The following is a 7,390-nucleotide window of genomic DNA, read 5'->3' on the forward strand; positions in this document are numbered from 1 at the left end:
AGAGAGAGAGAGAGAGAGAGAGAGAGAGAGAGAGAGATAGAGAGAGCTGCATCAGCCCTCAACTAGTACCTTATTACAGCTAGGTAGAGTGGAACAATGTGAAATGAAATACTTAGCTCAAGGATGCAATGCACCACTTAGTTCAGGAATTGAGTCCTTGAATTCATGATCCTCATCAGTTGAACATCTGAACCACTAAGCCACAAATTTTCAGATTAGTTATATTATCATATAATTTAGTGACAGATAGTATTCTATTGATTTCAAATTTTGGCATAAGGCCATTAATTTCAGGGGAGGTGGTATGTCGATTACATCGACCCCAGTACTCAACTGGTACAGATTTTATTGACTCAGAAGGTTCAAAGGCAAAGTAGACTTTGGTGGAATTTGAACTCAGAATGTAACGACAGACTAAATGCTGCAAAACATTTTGCTCGGCATGCTAAAGATTCTGCCAGCTTACCTCCTTCAATACCACACTGTGTAACAAAGTTTTTACTTTTTTTTTCGTCTTTGGTCAGTAAGTGTTTTATTTCCTATTCACTTCTATCTGGAAATCAAAGAAAATGACTTCTCCCTTCAAAATTCGCTGTTGTGACCTGGACATCAATATTTTGAAACTGATCTATTTTCCATTACATTTTAGACAGATTCATCACTGAGTTGCTGAAACAGAAATATTGTTAAAGAAAATATTCTGCTCAATACCACAGATTTACTTGTCAGTTGCTTAACCTTAACCACTTGAGCTTATCCTTTAGTGGCTGACAATATATGCATCTCTAACCAAGAACAGGAGTAGTGGGGGAGCACCATAGCCATATGTTGAGAGGGATTCTTTGGAGTTTGAATAACAAAAGCATAGGTTTAAGGAAACAGCCATTTTTCATAGTTTCTAGGGATAGGCAAATAGGAAATAAGTTGCTACTGTGTTACACAGTATTGTTGGAATATTACCATACAGGCATATTATGGATTCTCCTGTCACAGAAGACAGATGAAGGTTCTGAGATTTTTTTCCTGAACAACCTGCACAGCTGATTGGTTTATAGTGATCAAATGTCTGTGCTACACAGAACCTCACTCTCTCCATCAAATTGACATTGCATGTACAGGTGTATGGTATGCCACATGTCGGATGTCAAAGTAATTGCAGAGCAACATGAGATGAAGTGTTTCGTTCAAAAACACAACACAACGCAACACACCATCTGGTCTGGAAATTGAACCCATGATCTTGTGATTGTGAGTGCAACACTGTAACCACTATGCCCTCACACTATACAGGTATATACAGTAATATACACCATATTGTATATACCATGAAAGCACATGACTTAGTGGTTAGAGTATTTGGTTTACGATCGTAAGGTCATGAGTTCAATTCCCAGTGATGTGTTGTGTCCTTGAGCAAGACACTTCATTTCATGTTGCTCCAGTCCACTCAGCTGGCAAAAATGAATTGTACCCATTATTCAAAAGAGCAAGCCTTGCCATAATCTGTGTCATGCTGAATCTTCCTGAGAACTACGTTAAGTGTACACATGTCTGTGGAGCGCTCAGCTACTTGCAAATTAATTTCATGAGCAGTCTATTCCACTGATCAGATCAACTGGAACCCTTGTCCTCATAACCAATGAAATGCCAATGTATATACCATACAGGAATATACAGTCATGGTATTACTGCATTTTATCTACATTCAAATAAAAATGCAGGTAGCACTATTGTATAAACATTACTCTATCAAAATTAACCACCCATCTACAAGAACAGGCTTTGTATCAATAAGAATTAGCCATTGACTCAAGTTACATTAATGTTATCGTTGTTGTTTTTCACAGGTTTACCATGATTGAATGACTCTATGATCAAAGACTGTGACCATTCCATTTATAAACTTTGTGCAGGAAACCTAGAACCATACTGCGTAATAAGATGTCCTTCTTTAAGATGGCAGAGTTTGATTTGAGGAAAATTTGGTAGTTATTTCTTGCAAGCTAGGAAAGTATGGTAGACAGTAGTGGCATCTTCTTTGGTCTGTTTCCAGAGCCACAAATTCAGTGTGGAACTATATTCTGAATGGTGTATAAATTGTTTTACCAAACTTACTTAAGGCACAGTACTTATATATAGTCAAGTTTTCTCCATAAATTTCAAATCACACATGAACACACTTGTAAAGTGGTTGGCATTAGGAAGGGCGTCTAGCTGTAGAAACCAAGTCAAATCCAACTGGAATGTGGTGCAGCTCTCCAGCTTGTTAGCTCTGGTCAAATTGTCCAACCCATGTCAACATAGGAAATGGATGTTAAGCGATGATGATGATGATGATGATGATGATGAGGAGGAGGAGGAGGAGGAGGATGGTGATGATCATGACAACGACAATAATGATGAGGACATCAGTTCCAGTTCAAGCCGTTTTGTCACTTTAACTGGAATTTTTATGGAGGCAACAATGATTACCATAGCAACAACTACAACCATGCTAACAACAGCAACCTCACTGTAACCACAACAACCACTACAACAACCACTACAACAACTATCACAAGAACAATAATTGCAGTAACACCATCAACAACTACAGCAATACCAATCAAAATGACAACAACAACACCAAGTGGTGATAGCATCAGTAGGAGAGAGATGTGAATTTGCAGGGATCATAGTATATGGGATTCTGAAGTTTGAGTTTAATTGTTGAGAATGAGCGTGGTAGTAGTAGTAGTAGTAGTAGTAGTAGTAGTAGTAGTAATGATAAAAGTGATGATCTTTGGAGTAGCAAGGATGATGAGGATAATGGTGAATACGATGATAGTGATGACGGTCATGCTAGTAGTGGTAATACTGATGATGATGATGATGATGTTCATTGTATTGGAGAGGTATTTGGGGAGTTTGGTGTTGAGTATCAAGCGTAGTGCCAGCAGTGGAAGCAGCAATAATGATGGTAATAGTGGTAGTGGTGGTAGTGGTAGTGGTGGTGGTGGTGGTGGTAGTGGTAGTAGTAGTAATGGTGGTGGTGGTGGTGGCGGCGGTGGTGATTTAAGCTGGCAATGGTGGTTATTCTTATGGAGATGGTGGTGGTTGTTGTGGTGGTGGTGGTGATGGCAGGGGTGATAGCAAAGGTATTGGATAAAGGCAGGAATGGTTTTGGTGATAGCAGTGGTAAAGATATTGATGATGGTGGTGGTGGTGGTGGTGGTGGTGGTGTAATAGTGATCATGATGGTGGTAACAATTAAGGAGGAATTAGTTACGATGATGACGGCAATGACAATGATGATGATAATGATGATGATGATGATGATGCTGGTTGTGATGATTCGATGACGACGATGATGACGGTGGGTTCAGCATTGTGCATCCCTTGCCTGAAAGCTTACTGATGGGCATTAAACAGGTTATGCATCTCAAGGGGATTGACAATAGCTCTGATTTCATCATCTTTCCCTATATGGCTTTGTAAATCGAGTAAGAGGAACCAGGCGACAATTTTAATTTTATTTATTTCATTTTTTTTATTTCACCGGGGAGGTAGTTTTGGGTGGTGGAAGCAATGTTTGAGGCTTTGTAGGTATTATGTTATCTCTCTCTTTATTAAATATTTATTTCTATTGCAATGATGCAAATTATGCTATTTGATAAAGGCCCATCTGCTTAGGGAATATATACATAACACACACACACACACACACACAACCATTCACACATGCATGCATGTGAGCACACACATTTAAGCACATGCTTACAAAGATACATCTGTCTCTCTACCTCTCTCTCTCTCTTTTTATATACATACATACATACATACATATATATATATATATATATATATATATATACATATACACATACATGCATACATGTGTACATTAACATAGTTTCATACATGTATGCCTACATTCATAAGCACACACATGTGCTTATATATGTATGTATACATGTGTATATATATGTATGTATATGTGTGCGTATATGTATATATATATATATATATACACATATATATATATATACATATGTGTGTGTGTGTATATGTATATGTGTGTGTACATGTATGTTTACGTGTGCATGTGTGTATAAATGTATGTGTGTGTGTATATATGTATATGTATGTATGCATATGTGTGTGCGTGGGTGTGTTTATATGTGTGTGTGTGAATGTGTGAACAACCTCATAAGAGTTTGATTGTATGCATCAAGTGACCAGAACTGTGCTTATTCCATAACAATGACAAGTAACTCTCAAATGACTCAGTCTGCTATCTGTAAATAGGTGCCACATTTTAGAAACAACTCTCTACTGTAAACTGCAATAACAATGTTATCGTGACATTTATTTGCGAGCATTGTTTGAGCTCCATTCATGTTTGGGAGCCAAGAGAAAGCAATTTGAAAGATAAGAGTCATTTGTATTTAATCACAGACCTGAATTGGTTAGTCTTCCTGGTTCTTCTTGATCCACCATGCAGTTTGGATAAGGACCTTATTTTTCTTTATGAGTTGTTACCCTTGTTGTTACTGTTGTTGTTGTTGCTGCTGTTGTTTAACCCTTGGTCGACTCTAATCAAGCAGAAAATAGACCTATGCAAAGGCAATGTAGCCATGATCATCCTATATTTTTAGACATAATAAGGATTGTAATATCTAATGTGCCTTTTATTTTTTACATTTAAGACACTTGAGTGTGATTTGAGGGAAACTTAGCTGCTATTTTTAGCGGTTCATTTAACTATATAGAGGCTTTCTTATACAGTTTCTTATTTGCCATCTTTTTTATTTCTGTCTTTCAAGACTTCATTGTTTTATTTTTTTGCTGATTCAAGTTTTCTATGTTCTATGGTTTTTATCCCTAAGGGTCATCATGTTTTACGTTTGTAAATCCTGTCAGAATGGTATATTGTCCATTGTTAAACACTGGCTAGATTATTGGCTGAGGACATTGACATTACTGCCCCAGAACCTAACCCAAAGACACCAAGAACCATGGAATGCAGTGAAGTGAAATAAGCATGGGCCCAGAAGCCGGGTGTGCAGGGGTTACAATTGCATCCCCTAGAATTTTTGTGGGGGTGCAATATCAAAATTTGAACCCCTGCTAGCTTTTCTCGTGTTTAGAAAACAGTGAATAAAAAGTGATCAGTAAAATGTAGCTCAAAGTTAGGTTCCTTTACAAAGAACAAGGAACAAAACTAAAAAAAAAAAAAAACACAAGACCTTCTTTCTAAAAATTTTGAACCTGGGTTTACACTCCCTAAGCAAATTTCATTCCTGAGTCAGTGGAAATAAGTGCTAAGATATTGGTTTCTTAATGACTCTTACACAGTAGAATAACTACCTGACTCAAATGTAAGTACTAGGGTCAATATGTTCAACTAAATCCTTAAAGGTGGTGTACCAGCATGGCCAGAATCCAATGACTGAAACAGGTAAAAAAAAAGATAAAGAAATTTTGGTCTCTAGATAATCCTTTCTACTACAGGCACAAGGACTTAAATTTTGGGGGAGGAGGGGCAGTCGATTATATTGAATCCAGTATGCAACTGGTACTTAATCTATTGACCTTGAAAGGATGAAAGTCAAAGTCGACCTCAGCGGAATTTAAACTCAGAATATAGTGGCATACAAAATATTGCTAAGCATTTTGCCTGACATGCTAATGATTCTGCCAGCTTGCTGCTTTTGGTCTCTAGATTATGATTCTTATGATGTTCAACTCACTAAGGGAGCCTATTTGTAGTTGCTTGACCTAACCTGAATAGCTGCAAAATTTCATTCAATTCACACCCTACTGCTTTTGTAAAAAAGGCAGGATGCATTGGATAATGTAGAATTAGATATACTCATCATCATCATCATCATCATCATTATTTAACATCGATTTTCCATGCTGGCATGGTTTGTACAGTTTGATAGGAGTTGGTCAGCTGGAGAGCTTCCAGGGCTCCATGTTTGCTTTGGTATTATTTCTACGGCTAGATGCCCTTCCTAATGCCAATCACTTTACAGAGTGTACCTGGGTGCTTTTACACAGCACTAGCATGGCTGCTTTTTATGTGGCACCTTTATGGCTGCTTATTAAGTGACACTGGGACAGGTGCTTTTTAATATGTGACACTGGCACCTATGAGCCTGCAAGATTAGGAATGCTCAGCTGAAAGGGGATACTGGTGATATGCCTGTATGCAAGGATAACCACTTATTTACTTAGCTTGATGTGACATGTCTGTACTATATCCCAATGTGTCTGTGGAGGCGCAATGGCCCAGTGGTTAGAGCAGCGGACTCATGGTCATAGGATCACGGTTTCGATTCCCGGACCGGGCGTTGTGAGTGTTTATTGAGCGAAAACACCTAAAGGTTCATGACGCTCTGGCAGGGGATGGTGGCAAACCCTGCTGAACTCTTTCACCACAACTTTCTCTCACTCTTATTTCCTGTTTCTGTTGTGCCTTTAATTCAAAGGGTCAGCCTTGTCACACTGTGTCCTGCTGAATATCCCTGAGAACTACGTTAAGGGTACACATGTCTGTGGAGTGCTCAGCCACTTGCACGTTAATTTCACGAGCAGGCTGTTCCGTTGATTGGATCAACTGGAACCCTCGATGTCGTAAGCGACGGAGTGCCAACAACAAATCCCAATATGTCTATACTATATCTGAGTGATAAAAGTTGGGATGATCATGGCTGGAATGCCGTAGGTCATATGTCTAAATGGTCTGGGTTGAACTGGTGCAAAAGAATTACAACGGCAATAACAACTACAGCATTCTATGAAAGAGAGAAACATGAGAGTGGTTCATCATGACCTCCTCCAGATAGACATGAAATATAAAATTCTGAGAGAGGAGAGTAAGAGTTAATGGATGTTTCAATGTTCATAGCTTACCCCCAAAGGTATTAAGCAAATCTATCTGACACTAACACCACGATGGATTCAGACAGGAAATTGAAACTTTATCATCATCTGGAAGAAAGGAAAAAAGAAGCCACACAGACACACTCAGATGAACGGGAAAACACACACCCACATTGTGTGCATGTACGCACACAGTATGTATATGTTGCTTTGAGGTAAAATCATGCCGATTTCCTTTATATTGTGCATCAGAAGTTAACTCCTTATGATTATTCTTCCACTGTGTAGACATAAGCTGTAGCCACAAATAATTCAAAATTCATATGAACATTTTTAAAAATACATTTCTTAAACTAATTATCATGTACCCTGTGGTGAGCGTATGCATGTGTGAGTGTTTGTGAACATACACATACACACACACACTCTCTCTCTCTGTTCCTATCAAATATATAATACATAGGTATATGTGTGTCTATAATTATATATATATATATATATATATATATATATATATATA

The 7,390-nt window shown here is 38.1% G+C and overlaps 1 long non-coding RNA gene across 1 annotated transcript in view; it reads left to right on the plus strand.

The window, feature by feature from the left end:
- Positions 1–6,634: 6,634 nt before the first annotated feature.
- The window catches only part of LOC106884057 (uncharacterized), a 31,189-nt gene continuing 30,433 nt past the window's right edge, over positions 6,635–7,390 (plus strand). The window contains exon 1 of the long non-coding RNA XR_001411193.2: positions 6,635–7,085. This is a non-coding gene — a long non-coding RNA (uncharacterized LOC106884057). The remainder of the gene's footprint in view (positions 7,086–7,390) is intronic.

The sequence above is a fragment of the Octopus bimaculoides genome, chromosome 4 (assembly GCF_001194135.2).
Source record: "Octopus bimaculoides isolate UCB-OBI-ISO-001 chromosome 4, ASM119413v2, whole genome shotgun sequence".
Lineage (NCBI taxonomy): Eukaryota > Metazoa > Mollusca > Cephalopoda > Octopoda > Octopodidae > Octopus > Octopus bimaculoides.